The sequence below is a fragment of the Schistocerca piceifrons genome, chromosome 10 (genome assembly GCF_021461385.2).
Source record: "Schistocerca piceifrons isolate TAMUIC-IGC-003096 chromosome 10, iqSchPice1.1, whole genome shotgun sequence".
Classification (NCBI taxonomy): domain Eukaryota; kingdom Metazoa; phylum Arthropoda; class Insecta; order Orthoptera; family Acrididae; genus Schistocerca; species Schistocerca piceifrons.
This window is the reverse complement of record NC_060147.1, coordinates 12,736,681-12,762,859: the sequence shown is the minus strand read 5'-3', so window position 1 is coordinate 12,762,859 and position 26,179 is coordinate 12,736,681. Positions and strand designations below refer to the sequence as shown.

At 46.3% G+C, this 26,179-nt stretch overlaps 1 protein-coding gene and 2 pseudogenes across 1 annotated transcript in view; all 3 read right to left on the bottom strand.

The window, feature by feature from the left end:
- LOC124719032 (carbonic anhydrase 2-like) overlaps positions 1–26,179 on the bottom strand; it is a 179,579-nt gene that overhangs the window by 73,441 nt on the left and 79,959 nt on the right. The gene's annotated exons all lie outside the window — the stretch shown is intronic.
- LOC124719162 lies at positions 8,536–8,653 on the bottom strand (annotated as a pseudogene).
- On the bottom strand, positions 14,053–14,170 carry LOC124719161 (annotated as a pseudogene).

The window sequence follows — 26,179 nt, the reverse complement described above, 5'->3', positions numbered from 1 at the left end:
CTGTAACTTACAGTTTTGAAGTTGTGGTACGTTTTCCTGTGTTGTTGGCGAAGTAAATAGGCTTAATTCTTTGCCTGTGTTCGCGTGGCAATGCAGTTTTTCCGATTACTCAAAATAAAGGCGGAGTTTTCGCTGCCATTACGTGTTGTTGTGGCTGTGTGGCGTTCATTTGTTTCGTAGCGTGTTCTGCTGGATAGGCGCGCGAGTTTGAATTGTATTTGGTGTTAGTGGTGTGTGGTTTGTGTGGGTTTGCGTCTTTACTGGGCAGTCTTTACTGGGGCAGAGAGAGAGAGAGAGAGAGAAAGAAAGAGAGAGAGGATTTGTGTGTGTGTGTGTGTGTGTGTGTGTGTGTGTGTGTGTTACTTGTATAGTTCTTCTATTGTGGCGAAGAGGACTTTGTTGCACAGTGATGTGTATTCATTGAGTACTTTCTTTCCTTGGGCTATTGATTTTTGGATGTGGTAGTTTTCTTCTATGGTTAATTTTTGTCATAGGCTGCTGCTAGTTTTTAGGATGTGAAGGTCAGTTTCAATGTTTGTTCGGTGGTGGTTGTGTGCTACCAGGTGGTCTGCAAATGTTGAGTGTGTGCTATTGCTTTTCAGTGATCTGAGGTGTTCATTATATCTGGTTCTGAAGGTCCTGCATGTTTGGCCCACATATACAGATTGACAGCAGTTGCAAGTAAGTTGGTAGATGCTGGACTCGCTGTATTCGTCAGTTTTGGTGGTATTTCTCCCGAGTCTGCTCTGTATTGTGTTATTGGTTCTGTATGCTATGTTGAGTCCTTGTTTCTTTAGTATATTACCCTCCCTGTGTGTGACTGTTGTTGTAAGTCGTCATGTGCCATTTGTTGCTTACTGTCTGCTAATTTGTTGTGTGTTGAGTTGTGTTTGTATATGTGTGTGTTTCATGGTTGTGTGCAGTTTGTTTTCGATTTTGTGGTTTATTTTGTCTACTCTCTTTGCGTCATATCCATTCTCCTGTGCAATTTATTTTATTGTGTTCAGTTCTTGTGCGTAGTCATGCTTGTTCATAGGTATTTGCTGGGCGGAGTGGCAGTGCGGTTCTAGGCGCTACAGTCTGGAACCGAGCGATCGCTACAGTCGCAGGATCGAATCCTGCCTAGGGCATGGACGTGTGTGATGTCCTTAGGTTAGTTAGGTTTAATTAGTTCTAAGTTCTAGGCGACTGATGACCTCAGAAGTTAAGTCGCATAGTGCTCAGAGCCATTTGAACCATAGGTATTTTGTTCAGCTTGTGAAGTAAATATCTGAAGCTGGCTTCTTTGTGGGTTATGGGGTGATTGGATTCGTTATGAATAATGGTGCTGGTGAGTGTGGGTTTTCTGTAGATTGTGAATTCATATTTGTTGTTTCTGTTGTGCATAGTGAGATCTAAGAAATTGAGTTTTTCGTCTGTTTGTGTTTCCATGGTGAATTGTATTTGTGGGTGGATGGAGTTTATGTTATCATGAAGTTGTTTTATGCGAGACAGTGGTTGCTCTATTAAGCAAATTATGACATCTACGTATCTGTACCAATATATTATTTTGTATTGTTTTGGTATTACTAGCTTGTCAAAGATTTGTTTTTCTATCTGATTGAGGAAAATGTCAGCTAGGTGGCCACTGATTGGGGATTCCCATGGGTAGTCCATCATGTTGAGAGTAAAATCTGTTGTTGAATGTGAAGTAGTTCTGTTCTGTGATGAGCCTGAGTATGGCTAATATTTCTTGTATGTTTGTTTTGGGTATGTTTCCTTGCAGTTGAGGTTTCTTTCTATTATGTTGATGGTTTCTTCTGTTAGGATGTGTGTGTACATTGAAATATCAAATGAAACCAATGCTGCTGTGTTTGGTATGTTTTTATTTTTTCTATTAAGTCACTTGAGTTCTTTAGACTTCTGTTGTCAGTGCATTTGTATATTGTCTGTAGCAGAGAGAGAGAGAGAGAGAGAGAGAGAGAGAGTGTGTGTGTGTGTGTGTGTGTGTGTGTGTGTGTGTGTGTGGCTAAGTGGTATGTTGGTGCTTTGGTGAAGTTTATTAATGGATGTATGTGTATTCTGTGTTTGTGAACTTTAGTCCATGATTTTAGGATGGGGGCCTTAGGATTTTCTGTATCATTTTTTTTAATCTGTGTTTCTGTGAAAATTGTTTCTATGTTTCTCAGGGTTTTCTGTAACTTACTTCACCAAAGCACCAACATACCACTTAGCCAAACACACACACACTCTGCTACAGACAATATACAAATACAGTGACAGCAGAAGTCTAAAGAACTCAAGTGACTTAATAGAAAAAATAAAAAATAAAAACATACCAAACACAGCAACATTGGTTTCATTTCATATAATTTCAATGTAGACACATATCCCAACAGAAGAAACCATCAACATAATAGAAAGTAAGCTCCAACTGCAAGGAAACATACCCACTACAAGCATACAAGAAATATTATCCATACTCAGGCTCATCACAGAACAGAACTACTTCACATTCAACAACAGATTTTACTCTCAACAAGATGGACTACCCATGGGAATCCCCAATCAGTGGCCTCCCAGCTGACATTTTCCTCAATCGGATAGAAAAACAAATCTTTAACAAGCTAGTAATACCAAAACAGTACAAAATTATATATTGGTACAGATACGTAGATGACATAATTTGCTTAATAGATGAACCACTGTCTCGCATAAAAGAACTTCATGATAACAAACTCCATCCACCCACAAATACAATTCACCACAGAAACACAAACAGATGAAAAACTCAATTTCTTAGATCTCACTATGCACAACAGAAACAACAAAAATGAATTCACAATCTACAGAAAACCAACACTCACCAGCACCATTATTCATAACCAATCCAGTCACCCCATAACCCACAAAGAAGCCAGCAGATATTTACTTCACAGGCTGAACAAAATACCTATGGTTCAAATGGCTCTGAGCACTATGCGACTTAACTTCTGAGGTCATCAGTCGCCTAGAACTTAGAACTAATTAAACCTAACTAACCTAAGGACATGACACACGTCCATGCCCTAGGCAGGATTCGATCCTGCGACCGTAGCGGTCGCTCGGTTCCAGACTGTAGCGCCTAGAACCGCACGGCTACTCCGGCCGGCAAATACCTATGAACAAGCATGACCACACACAAGAACTGAACACAATAAAACAAATTGCACAGGAGAATGGATATGACGCAAAGAGAGTAGACAAAATAAACCACAAAATCAAAAACAAACAGCACACAACCATGAAACACACACACATACAAACACAACTCATCACACAAAAAATTAGCAGACAGTAAGCAACAACAAAGTCACACACAGGGTGGGTGATATACTAAAGAAACAAGGACTCAACATAGCATACAGAACCAATAACACTATACAGAGCAGACTCGGGAGAAATACCACCAACACTGGCAAATACAGCCAGTCCGCCATCTACCAACTTACTTGCAACTGCTGTCAATCTGTATATATGTGCCAAACATGTAGGACCTTCAGAACCAGATATAATGAACACCTCAGAGCACTGAAAAGCAATAGCACACACTCAACATTTGCAGACCACCTGGTAGCACACAACCACCACCGAACAAACATTGAAACTGACATTCACATCCTAAAGACTAGCAGCAGCCTATACCAAAAATTAACTATAGAAGAAAACTACCACATCCAAAAATCAATAGCCCAAGGAAAGAAAGTACTCAATGAATACACATCACTGTGCAACAAAACTCTCTCACAAACCACGCACCACTAACACCAAATACAATTCAAACTCGCGCGCCTACCCAGCAGAACACGCTACGAATCAAATGAACGCCACACAGCCACAACAACACGTAATGGCAGCGAAAACTCCGCCTATATTTTGAGTAATCGGAAAAACTGCATTGCCACGCGAACACAGGCAAAGAATCAAGCCTATTTACTTCGCCAACAACACAGGAAAACGTACCACAACTTCAAAACTGTAAGTTACAAAAAGAAAAGTGATACAGTCTTATTTCCGTTCGTAAGTGCATAACAAACAGAAAATAAATTACGGTTTGTTGCTTGCAGATGACAAGTTGTATATTGTGTAGCAGAACAGCTACCAAGACAAGTGGACAATAACATCATGTAAGGTATGTTACTTATGATTACACCCACTTTTCGCCAATTAAGTTATAAATGCAACTTTTACATAATGTTGTAAACGACGTAAATGTTAATATGTTAACAACAAATTTACAATTAAAAATAAAAATAGAACCCACTGATGATAGCACAAAAGTGCTGAAACATGTATGGGTGAAACAAAAGAAAAAAAAGGTGTCTTGCATACGGCGGAACTTCTCATCCCAGTTTCTTAGCAAGCACAGAGACAACAAGAAGAACTGAACAAGATGATTACGATAGTCTACTATTCATTAGCGCCGCTTTACAAAAACAGCTGGTCGGCTCAAGCAGCGATCTTGTCTCTCGCGCGCAGGACTCCAGGACATATCGCCCAATGCTGGCATTTCTAGCTGGAGTGTCGCGTATACAGCTCACAAACTGACGGTCGCTTCTGTCACGTAGGAGGCCGCCTGCTACTACTACTACTACTACTACTACTACTACAAGTACTACATAATTTCCAATAACATTACAATAACGATATTCAGACGCAACCCACTGTGCACCCTCGGTTCCCGCCAAAAGTGCGCCTCGAATCTGGATGAGTCAGGCTGTCTGGTCAGTCTGGAGCGAGGGGCTGAACGGTACGGTTCGCCTTACTGGCTACACAAATAGGATCAGGGATGCGTTCCACATAATGTTGTATTCAAATAACGCGACTCGGCATGCAAAGCAGAGAAGAATGCAGTAACAGTGTACATAATCTTTGTGGACACGTTTTCTGCAAGATTTAATTTAATGGAATTGTGGTTGATTTTAATACTAGCTGGGGTACTCGGCTTCGCTCAGGAAGTTGATATGAGATTGTGTGGTAATTGGAATAAAAGGACAAGCTTTAAAGTACAAGAGGTTAAAAAAAATATTGATGTAGTAACCAAAACCAACTGCGGGAACGCCTTGGGCTGCGGATCGGAACCGCCAGGCGGGGAAGCCGCCGGCGGTGGAGCACGCACCACCGGGTGAACACAGCACGAGTCGGACGGCAGACCGACGACAACCGACAACGACCGACCACGACCGACTATGACCGACACAACAAGGAAGAGATAAACAGCGGAGGCTTGTGGAAACCACAACACCAAACACCAACAGTAAATCCACTCAGAACCAGAGCCACGCAAATGTCAACAACGAGCAACGACCAGAACGCAGTACCGCCGAGATATAAACGAAATCCAGAGCGAGTACCAGACTGACTGGACTACGGCAGAGCGGCTATTGGCCGCTGTCTGCACGTGGCGTAACGGTGGCGGCCTCGCTGCGCGGAATAGCCGCCGCTGACGCGGTGCCGTCTATGGGCTGACCACGTCCATTTGTTCTGGCGCGTGTTCGACTTCCGCGGCGGAAGGTACTAGAATTGAAAACAATTTCTAACTATTTACAATACTTGAAGGATAAGAGGTACAATTTTTTATTGGAAACATATTTTAACTACACTCCTGGAAATGGAAAAAAGAACACATTGACACCGGTGTGTCAGACCCACCATACTTGCTCCGGACACTGCGAGAGGGCTGTACAAGCAATGATCACACGCACGGCACAGCGGACACACCAGGAACCGCGGTGTTGGCCATCGAATGGCGCTAGCTGCGCAGCATTTGTGCACCGCCGCCGTCAGTGTCAGCCAGTTTGCCGTGGCATACGGAGCTCCATCGCAGTCTTTAACACTGGTAGCATGCCGCGACAGCGTGGACGTGAACCGTATGTGCAGTTGACGGACTTTGAGCGAGGGCGTATAGTGGGCATGCGGGAGGCCGGGTGGACGTACCGCCGAATTGCTCAACACGTGGGGCGTGAGGTCTCCACAGTACATCGATGTTGTCGCCAGTGGTCGGCGGAAGGTGCACGTGCCCGTCGACCTGGGACCGGACCGCAGCGATGCACGGATGCACGCCAAGACCGTAGGATCCTACGCAGTGCCGTAGGGGACCGCACCGCCACTTCCCAGCAAATTAGGGACACTGTTGCTCCTGGGGTATCGGCGAGGACCATTCGCAACCGTCTCCATGAAGCTGGGCTACGGTCCCGCACACCGTTAGGCCGTCTTCCGCTCACGCCCCAACATCGTGCAGCCCGCCTCCAGTGGTGTCGCGACAGGCGTGAATGGAGGGACGAATGGAGACGTGTCGTCTTCAGCGATGAGAGTCGCTTCTGCCTTGGTGCCAATGATGGTCGTATGCGTGTTTGGCGCCGTGCAGGTGAGCGCCACAATCAGGACTGCATACGACCGAGGCACACAGGGCCAACACCCGGCATCATGGTGTGAGGAGCGATCTCCTACACTGGCCGTACACCACTGGTGATCGTCGAGGGGACACTGAATAGTGCACGGTACATCCAAACCGTCATCGAACCCATCGTTCTACCATTCCTAGACCGGCAAGGGAACTTGCAGTTCCAACAGGACAATGCACGTCCGCATGTATCCCGTGCCACCCAACGTGCTCTAGAAGGTGTAAGTCAACTACCCTGGCCAGCAAGATCTCCGGATCTGTCCCCCATTGAGCATGTTTGGGACTGGATGAAGCGTCGTCTCACGCGGTCTGCACGTCCAGCATGAACGCTGGTCCAACTGAGGCGCCAGGTGGAAATGGCATGGCAAGCCGTTCCACAGGACTACATCCAGCATCTCTACGATCGTCTCCATGGGAGAATATCAGCCTGCATTGCTGCGAAAGGTGGATATACACTGTACTAGTGCCGACATTGTGCATGCTCTGTTGCCTGTGTCTACGTGCCTGTGGTTCTGTCAGTGTGATCATGTGATGTATCTGACCACAGGAATGTGTCAATAAAGTTTCCCCTTCCTGGGACAATGAATTCACGGTGTTCTTATTTCAATTTCCAGGAGTGTATTTACGTGTATAATAGCAGCATATTTCATTTTGTTATCCTGGGTATATAAATGTACAAATTTTTCGAATTTCCTACTCGAGAGCAAGCTTTGTATATGGTTCAAATGGCTCTAAGCACTATGGGGCCTAATATCTGAGGTCATCAGTCCCCTAGACTTAGAACTAAGTAAACCGAACTAACCTAAGGACGTCACACACATCCATCCCCGAAGCAGGACTCCAACCTGCGACCGTAGCAGCCGCGTGGCTCCGGACTGAAGTGCCTAGAACCGCTCGGCCATAGCGGCCGGCTAAGCTTTGTATAGTTGACCGTGAGAGGAGCAGGAGTCTTCGAGGTTGACGTCCTTGTGCTTTGTCAATTGTAAAACTGGAGGCTAATTTGACACGAAATTGCAGTATTTTAAATTGGACTGGCTATTCAGTAGAGATCAGTGTCATTCTGGAGATACAAAGTGTGTGTCCTTTGTACTTTCCAGTCGTAAGTTCGGCTTCGATGACGTTATTCGATAGCTGTTTGGCCATCATCCTTGTTCCATTATATAATTTTGGTGAGGTGAGGCTACTGAGTAGTATGATAGATCCAATTTTAACTCGAAGGCAGTGTAATGGCATTCCTGGTACTTGCAAAGAGTCTAGAAATTCTGTAGGGAAATTCACACTTCCTTCAACGTTTACCATTGTGTCGATTGATTTGATTATTCTCTCTCCACCAGGAATTTTCTTTTGAATTTTTAAGTTGATATCGTCGATAATATGATATTTAGTTGCCAAAATTGTCCTTTCAAATAGCCAGTCTGGACTGGTATAGCTATGAACAATGTTTCCACAAATACGGTCAGTGAGTTCGTTTTTAGCAGCGGCTATGTTGCAGAAATCACTGTTACTGAGGCCGGCCATCTGGTCAGTAGGATATGTGCGTCTCCAGTGTGTAAAAGTCGTTGAGCAAAATGTGCTGTTGTTTCCTATAGTTCAACTCTCGTATTTTTTGTTAGTCGCAGTGTTTATATGTGTGGCCAGAGATGTGATTTTCTTACGCATGCACTGACCCCGTCTGCTCACGTTGACTTGGGGACAACTGGCAGTGTTTGTCGAAAATCTCCGGAGAGTATGAGTAGACCTTCTCCCATCACTTCAGAGTTTGCTGTCAAGTCTTTTAATGTTCTGTCCACGGCTCCAAGTGATTTTTATGTGCCATTATGCATTCGCCCGAGAAGATCCTGGAGTTTCCCCAGTCATGTAATGTAAAAATCCCTGCGAAGGTGCCTCCATTGCTGGTAATCTGACTTTTCCATTCACTCCGTCTTCATGCCACGAGTGGCCTACCGCGACCATCCGACCGCCGTGTCATCCTCAGTGCAGGATGCGGATAGGAGGGGCGTGGGGTCAGCACACCGCTCTCCTGGTCATTATGATGATATTCTTGACCGAAGCCGCTACTATTCGGTCGAGTAGCTCCTCAATTGGCATCACGAGGATGAGTGCACCCCGAAAAATGGCAACAGCGCATGGCGGCTTGGATGGTCACCCATCCAAGTGCACACCACGCCCGACAGCGCTTAACTTCGGTGATCTCACGGGAACCGGTGTATCCACTGTGGCAAGGCCGTTGCTGATTTTTCCATTCATGCAACCAAAATCCTGGTGTTTCTTTTACGGACTGTCAGTCCTAAGGGCCCGGGTTCGATTCCCGGCTGGGTCGGAGATTTTTCTCCGCTCAGGGACTGGGTGTTGTGTTGTCCTAATCATCATCATTTCATCCCCATCGACGCGCAGGTCGCCGAAGTGGCGTCAAATCGAAAGACCTGCACCAGGCGAACGGTCCACCCGACGGGAGGCCCTAGCCACACGACATTTCCATTTTTCTCAGTTTTTTCGTGTTGCAAAATTCGCATATGTTATCCGTCTTTCCGATTACGACGTGAATGTACCTGTTATATTCTTTCGACGGGTTGTAGTGGAATGCTTCATTTGTTAGGCTATGCTGTCCACTTGTCCTCGTCCGCGCTTCTCGTAGGGTGATATTTTCATGGTTGGCTTGAGTTGCGTCGCAATTCGCCATTCTTCAGTCCGTTCGTTTCCTCGCTCTACGGTTTCTTTGCTTCTCACGGTACTCATTCTCATTCATTGGTAACTTAAACGTGCTTTGCCCTTTTCGTCTGTTTCGTTTACTCGCTGTTCTTGTTTTTGCCGTTTTGCTCCAGAACTAGTAATATCTCCTCCTCTTTCACGTTTTTTCATTGTCTACAATAGAAATCAAATCAACTAACAAATACACTAAGTACACTTTCCACACTTTTGTTTTGGATTTATATTTAGTCACTGTATCACCGACTACTCATACATCACTGTTTGTTTTTATTCACTCACTACACTACTTTTTCGGTTCCTCCCTTCCTCAGTGATAAGAAACTGACGTTCGACCCACGATGGGCTTTGCTTTATACATATCCCTACCAATGGGTAAAGGTGAATTCCGGAACATACCAAAAAGGCTTCGAATGGACCACAATGTTCCAAAACATTCCACAACATTTGAGTGTGTTCTGGAATGTTCTACAATGTTCTGGGATGTTCCAGACATTCTGGAGTTTTTCCGAATGTTCCAGACTATTCCCAAGCATTCCAGAACATCCCCGATCATCGTGGAGCATTCTGAAATGTTGTGGAATGCTCTCGCATACTCTCGAATGTTCTGGAATGTTCTCGAATGCTCTCAAACATTGTGGAATGCTCTAGAAATTTCTAGAGGCCGAAACTTCCCAGACCCCATATTTTCAAAAGCACGCCCTTCAGGTGAAAACGGGAACCTTCTTCGTGAAAGGGGGATAGAGCACTACCACACCACGCAGCTCCCTTGATCGTACCGCGACTCGTTTCTGAGTTTAAGTTTTTGTGCACTTACTTTTATAATACAAAACAATATTGATGAACTGTGAACCGTGTCTCTTTGTTATCGAACATATGCAAAACGTCGTATTAGCTGTTTATAGCTTTATCTGCTTCATGTGTCGTCAGCAAAAGAGCTTCTGGCAACCCTAATTTCAAATTAGTTCAAATGGCTCTGAGCACTATGGGACTTAACATCTGTGGTCATCAGTCCCCTAGAACTCAGAACTACTTAAACCTAACTAACCTAAGGACATCACACACATCCATGGCCGACGTGCGGTAGCGTTTTCGCTTCCCGCGCCCGGGTTCCCGGGTTCGATTCCCGGCGGGGTCAGGGATTTTCTCTGCCTCGTGATGACTGGGTGTTGTGTGATGTCCTTAGGTTAGTTAGGTTTAAGTAGTTCTAAGTTCTAGGGGACTGATGACCGTGGATGTTAAGTCCCATAGTGCTCAGAGCCATTTGAACCATTTGAACCATGGCCGAGGCAGGATTCGAACTTGCGACCGTAGCGGTCGCGCGGTTCCGGACTGAAGCGCCTAGAACCGGTCGGTCACAGCGGCCGGCCATTTCGAACTTACCATATCGTTAAGTAGAACTGACAGCCTTAGCCACCTCACCAGTTGTTTTACGGCCTCACTCCAATAACAACGAACTCGCGACACGGGCACCACAACAGTGGTGGGACACCGACATCCGCACAAGATACCGAGTTAGTGAAGTGTAAAAGAAGTTCTGTGTTCTGCCTTGAAGCGACAGAACACGACTAGGCCACGGCATGTGGTCCATTGTCAGTACCAACGGAGACACTTATAAGTCGTGTGACAAGGGCCTCCCGTGTCGGGTAGACCGTTCGCCGGGTGCAAGTCTTTCAATTTGACGCCACTTCGGCGACTTGCGCGTCGATGGGGGTGAAATGATGGTGGTTAGGACAACACAACACCCAGTCCCTGAGCGGAGAAAATCTCCGACCCAGCCGGGAATCGAACCCAGGCCCTTAGGATTGACAGTCTGTCGCGCTGAGCACTCAGCTACCGGGGGCGGACGGTTATAAGTTATTTGTGGTAACACGGAAGAGTTAAGGAAGAATTAATGTGGGGAAGGAGTGCAGATTTGGACACAGAAAAAAGTCTGTCATATTCAGTATTCAGTACACTTAACATTTTGCTTGATGGGTACTCAATGTAACCCCCTCATTTACAACTACACTCCTGGAAATGGAAAAAAGAACACATTGACACCAGGGTGTCTGACCCACCATACTTGCTCCGGATACTGCGAGAGGGCTGTACAAGCAATGATCACACGCACGGCACAGCGGACACACCAGGAACCGCGGTGTTGGCCGTCGAATGGCGCTAGCTGCGGAGCATTTGTGCACCGCCGCCGTCAGTGTCAGCCAGTTTGCCGTGGCATACGGAGCTCCATCGCAGTCTTTAACACTGGTAGCATGCCGCGACAGCGTGGACGTGAACCGTATGTGCAGTTGACGGACTTTGAGCGAGGGCGTATAGTGGGCATGCGGGAGGCCGGGTGGACGTACCGCCGAATTGCTCAACACGTGGGGCGTGAGGTCTCCACAGTACATCGATGTTGTCGCCAGTGGTCGGCGGAAGGTGCACGTGCCCGTCGACCTGGGACCGGACCGCAGCGATGCACGGATGCACGCCAAGACCGTAGGATCCTACGCAGTGCCGTAGGGGACCGCACCGCCACTTCCCAGCAAATTAGGGACACTGTTGCTCCTGGGGTATCGGCGAGGACCATTCGCAACCGTCTCCATGAAGCTGGGCTACGGTCCCGCACACCGTTAGGCCGTCTTCCGCTCACGCCCCAACATCGTGCAGCCCGCCTCCAGTGGTGTCGCGACAGGCGTGAATGGAGGGACGAATGGAGACGTGTCGTCTTCAGCGATGAGAGTCGCTTCTGCCTTGGTGCCAATGATGGTCGTATGCGTGTTTGGCGCCGTGCAGGTGAGCGCCACAATCAGGACTGCATACGACCGAGGCACACAGGGCCAACACCCGGCATCATGGTGTGAGGAGCGATCTCCTACACTGGCCGTACACCACTGGTGATCGTCGAGGGGACACTGAATAGTGCACGGTACATCCAAACCGTCATCGAACCCATCGTTCTACCATTCCTAGACCGGCAAGGGAACTTGCAGTTCCAACAGGACAATGCACGTCCGCATGTATCCCGTGCCACCCAACGTGCTCTAGAAGGTGTAAGTCAACTACCCTGGCCAGCAAGATCTCCGGATCTGTCCCCCATTGAGCATGTTTGGGACTGGATGAAGCGTCGTCTCACGCGGTCTGCACGTCCAGCATGAACGCTGGTCCAACTGAGGCGCCAGGTGGAAATGGCATGGCAAGCCGTTCCACAGGACTACATCCAGCATCTCTACGATCGTCTCCATGGGAGAATATCAGCCTGCATTGCTGCGAAAGGTGGATATACACTGTACTAGTGCCGACATTGTGCATGCTCTGTTGCCTGTGTCTACGTGCCTGTGGTTCTGTCAGTGTGATCATGTGATGTATCTGACCACAGGAATGTGTCAATAAAGTTTCCCCTTCCTGGGACAATGAATTCACGGTGTTCTTATTTCAATTTCCAGGAGTGTATTTACGTGTATAATAGCAGCATATTTCATTTTGTTATCCTGGGTATATAAATGTACAAATTTTTCGAATTTCCTACTCGAGAGCAAGCTTTGTATATGGTTCAAATGGCTCTAAGCACTATGGGGCCTAATATCTGAGGTCATCAGTCCCCTAGACTTAGAACTAAGTAAACCGAACTAACCTAAGGACGTCACACACATCCATCCCCGAAGCAGGACTCCAACCTGCGACCGTAGCAGCCGCGTGGCTCCGGACTGAAGTGCCTAGAACCGCTCGGCCATAGCGGCCGGCTAAGCTTTGTATAGTTGACCGTGAGAGGAGCAGGAGTCTTCGAGGTTGACGTCCTTGTGCTTTGTCAATTGTAAAACTGGAGGCTAATTTGACACGAAATTGCAGTATTTTAAATTGGACTGGCTATTCAGTAGAGATCAGTGTCATTCTGGAGATACAAAGTGTGTGTCCTTTGTACTTTCCAGTCGTAAGTTCGGCTTCGATGACGTTATTCGATAGCTGTTTGGCCATCATCCTTGTTCCATTATATAATTTTGGTGAGGTGAGGCTACTGAGTAGTATGATAGATCCAATTTTAACTCGAAGGCAGTGTAATGGCATTCCTGGTACTTGCAAAGAGTCTAGAAATTCTGTAGGGAAATTCACACTTCCTTCAACGTTTACCATTGTGTCGATTGATTTGATTATTCTCTCTCCACCAGGAATTTTCTTTTGAATTTTTAAGTTGATATCGTCGATAATATGATATTTAGTTGCCAAAATTGTCCTTTCAAATAGCCAGTCTGGACTGGTATAGCTATGAACAATGTTTCCACAAATACGGTCAGTGAGTTCGTTTTTAGCAGCGGCTATGTTGCAGAAATCACTGTTACTGAGGCCGGCCATCTGGTCAGTAGGATATGTGCGTCTCCAGTGTGTAAAAGTCGTTGAGCAAAATGTGCTGTTGTTTCCTATAGTTCAACTCTCGTATTTTTTGTTAGTCGCAGTGTTTATATGTGTGGCCAGAGATGTGATTTTCTTACGCATGCACTGACCCCGTCTGCTCACGTTGACTTGGGGACAACTGGCAGTGTTTGTCGAAAATCTCCGGAGAGTATGAGTAGACCTTCTCCCATCACTTCAGAGTTTGCTGTCAAGTCTTTTAATGTTCTGTCCACGGCTCCAAGTGATTTTTATGTGCCATTATGCATTCGCCCGAGAAGATCCTGGAGTTTCCCCAGTCATGTAATGTAAAAATCCCTGCGAAGGTGCCTCCATTGCTGGTAATCTGACTTTTCCATTCACTCCGTCTTCATGCCACGAGTGGCCTACCGCGACCATCCGACCGCCGTGTCATCCTCAGTGCAGGATGCGGATAGGAGGGGCGTGGGGTCAGCACACCGCTCTCCTGGTCATTATGATGATATTCTTGACCGAAGCCGCTACTATTCGGTCGAGTAGCTCCTCAATTGGCATCACGAGGATGAGTGCACCCCGAAAAATGGCAACAGCGCATGGCGGCTTGGATGGTCACCCATCCAAGTGCACACCACGCCCGACAGCGCTTAACTTCGGTGATCTCACGGGAACCGGTGTATCCACTGTGGCAAGGCCGTTGCTGATTTTTCCATTCATGCAACCAAAATCCTGGTGTTTCTTTTACGGACTGTCAGTCCTAAGGGCCCGGGTTCGATTCCCGGCTGGGTCGGAGATTTTTCTCCGCTCAGGGACTGGGTGTTGTGTTGTCCTAATCATCATCATTTCATCCCCATCGACGCGCAGGTCGCCGAAGTGGCGTCAAATCGAAAGACCTGCACCAGGCGAACGGTCCACCCGACGGGAGGCCCTAGCCACACGACATTTCCATTTTTCTCAGTTTTTTCGTGTTGCAAAATTCGCATATGTTATCCGTCTTTCCGATTACGACGTGAATGTACCTGTTATATTCTTTCGACGGGTTGTAGTGGAATGCTTCATTTGTTAGGCTATGCTGTCCACTTGTCCTCGTCCGCGCTTCTCGTAGGGTGATATTTTCATGGTTGGCTTGAGTTGCGTCGCAATTCGCCATTCTTCAGTCCGTTCGTTTCCTCGCTCTACGGTTTCTTTGCTTCTCACGGTACTCATTCTCATTCATTGGTAACTTAAACGTGCTTTGCCCTTTTCGTCTGTTTCGTTTACTCGCTGTTCTTGTTTTTGCCGTTTTGCTCCAGAACTAGTAATATCTCCTCCTCTTTCACGTTTTTTCATTGTCTACAATAGAAATCAAATCAACTAACAAATACACTAAGTACACTTTCCACACTTTTGTTTTGGATTTATATTTAGTCACTGTATCACCGACTACTCATACATCACTGTTTGTTTTTATTCACTCACTACACTACTTTTTCGGTTCCTCCCTTCCTCAGTGATAAGAAACTGACGTTCGACCCACGATGGGCTTTGCTTTATACATATCCCTACCAATGGGTAAAGGTGAATTCCGGAACATACCAAAAAGGCTTCGAATGGACCACAATGTTCCAAAACATTCCACAACATTTGAGTGTGTTCTGGAATGTTCTACAATGTTCTGGGATGTTCCAGACATTCTGGAGTTTTTCCGAATGTTCCAGACTATTCCCAAGCATTCCAGAACATCCCCGATCATCGTGGAGCATTCTGAAATGTTGTGGAATGCTCTCGCATACTCTCGAATGTTCTGGAATGTTCTCGAATGCTCTCAAACATTGTGGAATGCTCTAGAAATTTCTAGAGGCCGAAACTTCCCAGACCCCATATTTTCAAAAGCACGCCCTTCAGGTGAAAACGGGAACCTTCTTCGTGAAAGGGGGATAGAGCACTACCACACCACGCAGCTCCCTTGATCGTACCGCGACTCGTTTCTGAGTTTAAGTTTTTGTGCACTTACTTTTATAATACAAAACAATATTGATGAACTGTGAACCGTGTCTCTTTGTTATCGAACATATGCAAAACGTCGTATTAGCTGTTTATAGCTTTATCTGCTTCATGTGTCGTCAGCAAAAGAGCTTCTGGCAACCCTAATTTCAAATTAGTTCAAATGGCTCTGAGCACTATGGGACTTAACATCTGTGGTCATCAGTCCCCTAGAACTCAGAACTACTTAAACCTAACTAACCTAAGGACATCACACACATCCATGGCCGACGTGCGGTAGCGTTTTCGCTTCCCGCGCCCGGGTTCCCGGGTTCGATTCCCGGCGGGGTCAGGGATTTTCTCTGCCTCGTGATGACTGGGTGTTGTGTGATGTCCTTAGGTTAGTTAGGTTTAAGTAGTTCTAAGTTCTAGGGGACTGATGACCGTGGATGTTAAGTCCCATAGTGCTCAGAGCCATTTGAACCATTTGAACCATGGCCGAGGCAGGATTCGAACTTGCGACCGTAGCGGTCGCGCGGTTCCGGACTGAAGCGCCTAGAACCGGTCGGTCACAGCGGCCGGCCATTTCGAACTTACCATATCGTTAAGTAGAACTGACAGCCTTAGCCACCTCACCAGTTGTTTTACGGCCTCACTCCAATAACAACGAACTCGCGACACGGGCACCACAACAGTGGTGGGACACCGACATCCGCACAAGATACCGAGTTAGTGAAGTGTAAAAGAAGTTCTGTGTTCTGCCTTGAAGCGACAGAACACGACTAGGCCACGGCATGTGGTCCATTGTCAGTACCAACGGAGACACTTATAAGTCGTGTGACAAGGGCCTCCCGTGTCGGGTAGACCGTTCGCCGGGTGCAAGTCTTTCAATTTGACGCCACTTCGGCGACTTGCGCGTCGATGGGGGTGAAATGATGGTGGTTAGGACAACACAACACCCAGTCCCTGAGCGGAGAAAATCTCCGACCCAGCCGGGAATCGAACCCAGGCCCTTAGGATTGACAGTCTGTCGCGCTGAGCACTCAGCTACCGGGGGCGGACGGTTATAAGTTATTTGTGGTAACACGGAAGAGTTAAGGAAGAATTAATGTGGGGAAGGAGTGCAGATTTGGACACAGAAAAAAGTCTGTCATATTCAGTATTCAGTACACTTAACATTTTGCTTGATGGGTACTCAATGTAACCCCCTCATTTACAACTACACTCCTGGAAATGGAAAAAAGAACACATTGACACCAGGGTGTCTGACCCACCATACTTGCTCCGGATACTGCGAGAGGGCTGTACAAGCAATGATCACACGCACGGCACAGCGGACACACCAGGAACCGCGGTGTTGGCCGTCGAATGGCGCTAGCTGCGGAGCATTTGTGCACCGCCGCCGTCAGTGTCAGCCAGTTTGCCGTGGCATACGGAGCTCCATCGCAGTCTTTAACACTGGTAGCATGCCGCGACAGCGTGGACGTGAACCGTATGTGCAGTTGACGGACTTTGAGCGAGGGCGTATAGTGGGCATGCGGGAGGCCGGGTGGACGTACCGCCGAATTGCTCAACACGTGGGGCGTGAGGTCTCCACAGTACATCGATGTTGTCGCCAGTGGTCGGCGGAAGGTGCACGTGCCCGTCGACCTGGGACCGGACCGCAGCGATGCACGGATGCACGCCAAGACCGTAGGATCCTACGCAGTGCCGTAGGGGACCGCACCGCCACTTCCCAGCAAATTAGGGACACTGTTGCTCCTGGGGTATCGGCGAGGACCATTCGCAACCGTCTCCATGAAGCTGGGCTACGGTCCCGCACACCGTTAGGCCGTCTTCCGCTCACGCCCCAACATCGTGCAGCCCGCCTCCAGTGGTGTCGCGACAGGCGTGAATGGAGGGACGAATGGAGCCGTGTCGTCTTCAGCGATGAGATTCGCTTCTGCCTTGGTGCCAATGATGGTCGTATGCGTGTTTGGCGCCGTGTAGATGAGCGCCACAATCAGGACTGCATACGACCGAGGCACACAGGGCCAACACCCGGCATCATGGTGTGGGGAGCGATCTCCTACACTGGCCGTACACCACTGGTGATCGTCGAGGGGACACTGAATAGTGCACGGTACATCCAAACCGTCATCGAACCCATCGTTCTACCATTCCTAGACCGGCAAGGGAACTTGCTGTTCCAACAGGACAATGCACGTCCGCATGTATCCCGTGCCACCCAACGTGCTCTAGAAGGTGTAAGTCAACTACCCTGGCCAGCAAGATCTCCGGATCTGTCCCCCATTGAGCATGTTTGGGAATGGATGAAGCGTCGTCTCACGCGGTCTGCACGTCCAGCATGAACGCTGGTCCAACTGAGGCGCCAGGTGGAAATGGCATGGCAAGCCGTTCCACAGGACTACATCCAGCATCTCTACGATCGTCTCCATGGGAGAATAGCAGCCTGCATTGCTGCGAAAGGTGGATATACACTGTACTAGTGCCGACATTGTGCATGCTCTGTTGCCTGTGTCTATGTGCCTGTGGTTCTGTCAGTGTGATCATGTGATGTATCAGACCCCAGGAATGTGTCAATAAAGTTTCCCCTTCCTGGGACAATGAATTCACGGTGTTCTTATTTCAATTTCCAGGAGTGTATATTCATCTCTCACCCCCAGTATCTCTCTTTTTCTTTCACTTATAATTAGCTCTTTGTCGACTGAAGGCGCGACATAGAAGACGTTCAGACACACTTGTTACATGGGGAACGCTGCCCTCACTAACGTACGAGTATGGCGCACCAAGGCAACCCATCCAACACGTCATTTATACAGGGACTAGATGTTTGTTCTTGATCAGAAATCGTGTAAAGTAGATTTAGTGGGAGTCAGTGAAGTGAAATGGAAAGAAGACAAGGATTTCTGGTCGGATAAGTATAGGGTAATATCAACAGCAGCAGAAAATGGTATAACAGAAGTAGGATTCGTTATCAATTGGAAGGTAGGGCAGAGTGTGTGTTACTGTGAAGAGTTAAGTGGTAGGGTTTTTCTCACCTGAATCGTCAGCAAAACAACACTGACAACGATAGTTCAAGCATACATGCCTACATCGCAAGCTGAAGATGATATAGAGAAATTATATGAGGATATTCAACGGCTAATTCAGTACGTAAAGGGAGATAAAATCTAATAGTCATGGCTGACTGGAATGCGGTTGTATGGCAAGGAGTAGAACAAAGGGTTACGGCAGAATGTGGGTTTGGTACTAGGAATGAGAGAGGGGAAAGATTAACTGAGTTCTGTAATAAATTTCAGCTAGCAATAGCAAATACTCTGTTCAAGAATCACAAGAGGAGGTGGTACACTGGGAAAAGGCCGGGAGGAACGGGAAGATTTGAGTTAGATTACATCATGGTCAGAGGTTCTGAAATCAGATACTGGATTGTAAGGCGTATCCAGGAACAGACCTAGAAAAAATGGTTCAAATGGCTCTGAGCACTATGGGACTTAACTTCTGAGGTCATCAGTCCCCTAGAACTTAGAACCACTTACACCTAACTAACCTAAGGACATCACACACATCCATGCCCGAGGCAGGATTCGAACCTGCGACCATGGCGGTCACGCGGATCCAGACTGAAGCGCCTAGAACCGCACGGCCACAGCGGCCGGCGCATATCTAGACTCAGATCACAATGTAGTAGTAGTGCAGAGTGGGCTGAAGTCTAAGAGATTAGACAGGATAAATCAACACACAAAGAAGTCGGATACTGAAGAATTAAGGTTAAGGTATGAAGAGAGACGCTTGAAGTTCTCTATGGCTATAGAAAGTGCAGTAAGGAATAGATCAGTAGGTAGTACAGTTGAAGACATCTCTAAAAAGGGCCATCACAGAAGTTGGAAAGAAAAACATAGGTACAAAGATGCTAACTGCGAAGAAACCATGGGTAACAGAACAAATTCTTCAGTTGATCGATGAAAGAAGGAAGTACAAATATGTTCCGGGAAATTCAGGAATACAGTACTACGAGTAAATTAGGAACGAAATAAATCGAAAGTGCAGGGAAGCTAAGAGGAAAGGCTCCGTGATAAATGTGAAGATATCGAAAAAGAAATCATTGTCGTGAGGACTGACTCAGCATACAGAAAAGTCAACACAACCTTCGACAAAATCACGGTACCATTACGTGCGCAACGGAAATTCCACTGTTAAACGCAGAGGAGAGAGCGGATAGGTGGAAAGAGTACACTGAAGGCCTCTATGAACGTTTGTCTGGTGTTATAGAAGAAGAGGCACGAGTAGATTTAGAAGAGATATTAGAATCAGAATTTATAGGAGCTTTGAAAGACTTAAGAATGAATAAGGCAGAAGGGACAGATATTCCATCAGAATTTCTAAAATCATTGGGCGTGTAGAATGCATGAGTCTGGCGGACATGCCATCTGACTTCCGAAAAAACACCATCCACACAATTTCACAGAATTGCAGGAGTCGACAAGTGCGACAATTATCGCACAATGGACTAAACAGCTCATGCATCCAAGATGCTGACAAGAATAATATACACAAGAATGGAAAAGAAAATTGAGGATATTGTTAGATAAGGATCAGTTTGGCTTTAGAGAAGGTAAAGGCACCAGATAGGCAGCTCAGACGTTGCTGATGATAATGAAAGCAAGACTAAAGAAAAATCAAGACACGCTCATAGGATTTGTCGACCTGGTAAAAGCGCTCGACAATCTCCAATGGTGCAAGGTGTTAGAAATTCTGAGAAAAATTGTGGTAAGCTATAGGGAAAGACGAGTAATATACAGAATGTATAAGAACCAAGAGCGAACAATAAGAGTGGAAGAACAAGAACGAGGTGCTCCGGTTAAAAAGAGTGTAGGACAGGGATGTAGTTTTCCTCCCCTACTCTTGAACCTATAGATCGAAGAAGCAATACAGAAATTAAAGAAAGGTTCAAGAATGGAATTAAAATTCAAGGTGAAAGGATATCAATGATACGATACGCTGATGACGCTATCCTCACTGAAAGTGATGAAGAATTACACGATCTGCTGAATGGAATGAACTGGCCAATGAGTAAATAGAACAAAGACGAAAGTAATGAGAAGTAGCAGAAAAGAAAACAGCGAGAAACTTAATATCAGGCTCGATGGTCACGAAGTGATGAAGTTTGGGACTTCTACTACGTAGGCAGCAAAATAACCAATGACTGGCGGAGAAAGGAGGACTGAAAAAACAGACTAGCACTGGAAAAACGCGCATTCCTGACCAAGAGAAGTCTACTAGTATCAAACAAAGGCCTTATGTTGAGGAAGAAATTTCTGAGAATGTACGTTTGGGGCACAGCACTGTATGGTAGTGAAACATGGACTATGGGAAAACCGGAATAGAAGAGAATCGAAGCATCTGAGATGTGGTGATACAGACGAATGTTGAAAATTAGGTGGACTGATAAGGTAAGGAATGAGGAGGTTCTGCGTGGAATTGGAGAGGAAAGGAATATGTGGGAAACGATGGCAAGAAGAGGTAACAGGATTGTAGGACCTGTTAAGACATGAGGAGTAACTTCCATGATAGTAGAGGGAGCTGTAGAGGGTAGAAACTGTAGAGGAAGACAGAGATTGGAATACATCCAGAAAATAATTGAGGACGTAAGATTGTATGTGCTGCACTGAGATGAAGAGATTGGCACAGGAAATGAATTCGATGCGGTACGGATCAAACCAGTCAGAAGACTGCCAAAGAAGAAAGAAAGAAAAAGTGGCTCGACATCGAATTTTACTTAGATGCCGTATACTAAACAAACAAACAACAACAATGGTCCACTTTCACATATTTCACTACATAGCTGCCACATCTAATGAAATATGAAACGTTTTTTTTTTCAGATGTTAAACATGTCTTTAAATTACAATAATTTTCGGTATCTGCCTTTCATATAATAACTGCACTCTTTTTCCTTTTCAGCCAACAGTCTTATAATTGTTTTGATGTGACCCGCCATGAATTCCTATCCCGCACTAACCTCCTCATCTCAGAGTAGCACTGCACCCTGCGTCTTCGCCGGCCGCTGTGGCCGAGCGGTTCTAGGCGCTTCAGTCCGGAACCGCGCGACTGCTCCAGTCGCAGGTTCGAATCCTGCCTCGGGCATGGATGCGTGTGATGTCCTTAGGTTAGTTAGGTTTAAGTAGTTCTAAGTTCTAGGGGACTGATGACCTCAGATATTAAGTCCCATAGTGCTGAGAGCCATTTGAACCATATGAACCTGCGTTCTCTGTTATTTGTTGGATGTATTCCAATCTCTGCCTTTCGCAATAGTTTGGAGCTTATTCTTGATGTCGTAACACATGTCTTGTAATCATGCCCCTCCTTCTTCTCAATGTTTTCCATGTGTTCATTTCTTCGCAGATTCTGCAGAGAGCCTCCCCATTTATTAGTCCACCTAACTCTCTACATTATTCTATAACACCACATCTCAGACGATTCCATTACGTTCCGCTTTTCAGACAGTCCACGTTTCACTGCTGTGCTCAAAACGGACATTCACAGAAATTTCTTCAAGTTAAGACCTATTTTTGATACTAGAAGACTATCACCAATTCTGATTTCAAGTTTCTCGCCACTGTCATTTTTCCTACATCTCATTACGTCTGTCTTTTGCCGTTTTCGCTGAATCCATATGCTGTACTCACTACCATGTTCATTCTATTAAGCAGATGCTGTAATTCATCTTCATTTTCATTACAGATTGCAATGTCATCAGCGAATCTTATTGATATCTTTTCATCTTGAATTTCAATCCAATCCTCAAACTTTCTTTTATTTCCTTCAGAGCTTCTTCGATGTATATATTGAACTATAGGGTAGAAAGACTGTATCCTTGTCTTACACCCCTTTTAATCAAAATGACTCTGAGCACTATGGGACAACAGCTGTGGTCATCAGGCCCCTAGAACTTAGAACTACTTAAACCTAACCAACCTAAGGACATCAAACATATCCATGCCCGAGGCAGGATTCGAACCTGCGACCGTAGCGGTCACGCGGTTCCAGACTGAAGCGCCTAGAACCGCACGACCACACCAGCCGGCCCTTTTTAATCGGAGCACTTTGTTCTTGGTCTTCCACTCTTTATTGTTCCCTCTTGGTTCTTGTATACAGGGTGTCACAAAAAGGTACGGCCAAACTTTCAGGAAACATTCCTCACACACAAATAAAGAAAAGATGTTATGTGGAAATATGTCCGGAAACGCTTAATTTCCATGTTAGAGCTCATTTTAGTTTCGTCAGTATGTACTGTACTTCACCGCCAGTTGGCCCAATTGAAGGAAGGTAATGTTGACTTCGGTGCTTGTGTTGACATGCGACTCATTGCTCTACAGTACTAGCATCAAGTACATCAGTACGTAGCATCAACAGGTTAGTGTTCATCACGAACGTGGTTTTGCAGTCAGTCCAATGTTTACAAATGCAGAATTGGCAGATGCCCATTTGATGTATGGATTAGCACGGGGCAATAGCCGTGGCGCGGTACGTTTGTATCGAGACAGATTTCCAGAACGAAGGTGTCCCGATAGGAAGACGTTCGAAGCAATTGATCGGCGTCTTAGGGAGCACGGAACATTCCAGCCTATGACTCGCGACTGGGGAAGACCTAGAACGACGAGGGCACCTGCAATGGACGAGGCAATTCTTCGTGCAGTTGACGATAACCCTAATGTCAGCGTCAGAGAAGTTGCTGCTGTACAAGGTAACGTTGGCCACGTCACTGTATGGAGAGTGCTACGGGAGAACCGGTTGTTTCCGTACCATGTACAGCGTGTGCAGGCACTATCAGCAGCTGATTGGCCTCCACGGGTACACTTCTGCGAATGGTTCATCCGACAATGTGTCAATCCTCACTTCAGTGCAAATGTTCTCTTTACGGATGAGGCTTCATTCCAACGTGATCAAATTGTAAATTTTCACAATCCACATGTGTGGGCTGACGAGAATCCGCACGCAATTGTGCAATCACGTCATCAACACAAATTTTCTGTGAACGTTTGGGAAGGCATTGTTGGTGATGTCTCGATTGGACCCCATGTTCGTCCACCTAGGCTCAATGGAGCACGTTATCATGATTTCATACCGGATACTCTACCTGTGCTGCTAGAACATGTGCCTTTACAAGTACGACACAACATGTGGTTCATGCACGATGGAGTTCCTGCACATTTGAGTCGAAATGTTCGTAGGCTCCTCAACAACAGATTCGGTGACCGATGGATTGGTAGAGGTGGACCAATTCCGTGGCCTCCACGCTCTCCTGACCTCAACCCTCTTGACTTTTATTTATGGGGGCATTTGAAAGCTCTCGTCTACGCAACCCTGGTACCAAATGTAGAGACTCTTCGTGCTCGTATTGTGGACGGCTGTGACACAATACGCCATTCTCCAGGGCTGCATCAGCGCATCAGGGATTCCATGCGACGGAGGGTGGATGCATGTATCCTCGCTAACGGAGGACATTTCGAACATTTCCTGTAACAAAGTGTTTGAAGTCACGCTGGTAAGTTCTGTTGCTGTGTGTTTCCATTCCATGATAAATGTAATTCGAAGAGAAGTAATAAAATGAGCTCTAACATGGAAAGTAAGCGTTTCCGGACACATGTCCACATGTCCACATAACATATTTTCTTTCTTTATGTGTGAGGAATGTTTCCTGAAAGTTTGGCCGTACCTTTTTGTAACACCCTGTATATATATTACCCATGAAGAGTAACTTGATCATTCATTATATGAGTAACTGGTGTAGCATTGAAAAAATAAGGATATTAATAAGCGTATTACTTTTACTATAATGACAGAGGTATGAAATAAAACAGAAACACGGTTTGAGATTATATATACACATACATTATTTATTTGTTTAAATATCATAGGGTGCAGTATTTCAAGAAAATCATCAGACTTTTTCTTTATCCTCTCCTTCAGACCTGTACATTATTTCGCAAACAAAGCTTTTTGGCATGCAATAAATTCCGCGCGTATCTCCCTGAAGCCAATGGATGCCTCACAGTACTCAGGTTTTTCACACGCACATTTAATCTATTTGTCTTTCGGTTCAGCGTTCATGTGCAAACAATGGTACCGCTTGAAATCATCAAAATGTACAATATGCCCACGTAGGAAGTTTACATCATCATTGTATGGAGTGCCTATGCTTGGCAACCAACGGTTCAATCTCTCCAAAGCAAGACGTAACGCAGTATCCAGATCGTATAACTTCATAACTTAGATGTGCCTTAGATAAACACAGTTGTTCCTCGATTTCACGCATAGATCAGTCATCATACACTGTTGTAATATATAGTGTCACACAAGTAAGGTGAATGTCTGGGGCAGAACGAGTTGGATGATAATCTGTAGTCATCTGCTGGTTGATGTAGCGCTCTGCACGACATATTTCGTCCCAGTCGAATTCGGAAATAGGCACTTGAGCACACTTCGATGCATTCTCGCATGCAAGCGCCAGTCATGATATGCTTCTATACCAACGTTTACACGTTTCGTTCCACTGGGAGTTAAATTGTATGTAGAACTGAAAAGCATCGATACACTCGATGCCTTCTTATCCACAGCATCTCCACTCTGTGCCTGCACTAGCACAGGGATGTTCTGCTGGGATGGGTCGTATGTTGGTGACCAGTATTGTCCTCAGTCTTGCTGTTGTTTGGGATCACCAGCAGCGTTCGATGTGTTGGGGGCAGATCGCATGTCCTCATCACACAAATCGATGAGTGGGACAGGCAACAGCTCCTTGTCCTGCTCCAGCAAGTGGGCTGTGTGCGCTACAGGATCCCACGTGGTCGCTACAGGTTCAAATATGCTGGAGGTTGTTGCTGCCGCAGTTCCAGACGTCGGTGCAGGTCTCGACAACATGCCCTGCTGGCTTGGACGTGTCGAGAGCTACTGCTGAACAAAAACGAGGATTACCAAGATGCGAAAACAACCAATAATAATAATGCTAACCACAGAGAAAGATGTGATATGGGATACTCACTTTTCCGTTTCTTCCTGTTCTGCTGTTGATGCTTCATGGTTCTTCTTCTTCTTCTTCTTCTTCTTCTTCTGCTGCTGCTGCTGGCTGACTGAGCAAGGTTCCAGAGCTACTGAAGTGCCCTATACCCTCTCCAACTTCATTACCAGATACCGCCATCTTACTGGCTGAAGTCTAACACGTGACTGGATTAAAGGTTGCTGTTGGTTCCTGCCATTTTTCCCCCTCCAGACCGCCATCTCAGATTACATCACAGGGCAGACAATGGCGCCCCCTGGTGGCAGTACTGTGTACAAGGTCAGTTGGCCTCCAGACCTCATGGTGAACACACTGAATGGAGGTACTGCCTCTAATTGTTTAAATAAAGACTGCCTGCAAAATAAAGACTTATGTCCATCCTATCCAGCACAGGCTGAGTCCTTTTCCCGCCAATTCCTAGGAAGAGGAGGCGGTCTGATGACTTAGGTTAGTGGAGGTAGGCCAAGTGACCTTTTTTCCGCTATTTTCTTAGGTTGGTGGAAGTAGCCATGGTGTGTTGCATTGTACTGCTGGAATTTGAACTTCGTGCCATTTTCTGGGGAGGGGAGGGGAGGGGAGGGGAGAGGGGAGTGGGTTAGGTTAGTGGAGGTAACGCAATTGACCTATTTTCCCCGCCAAAATTTGAACTACCGGCCATGATGTCATTGCAATGTTGCCATATCTATGACCGC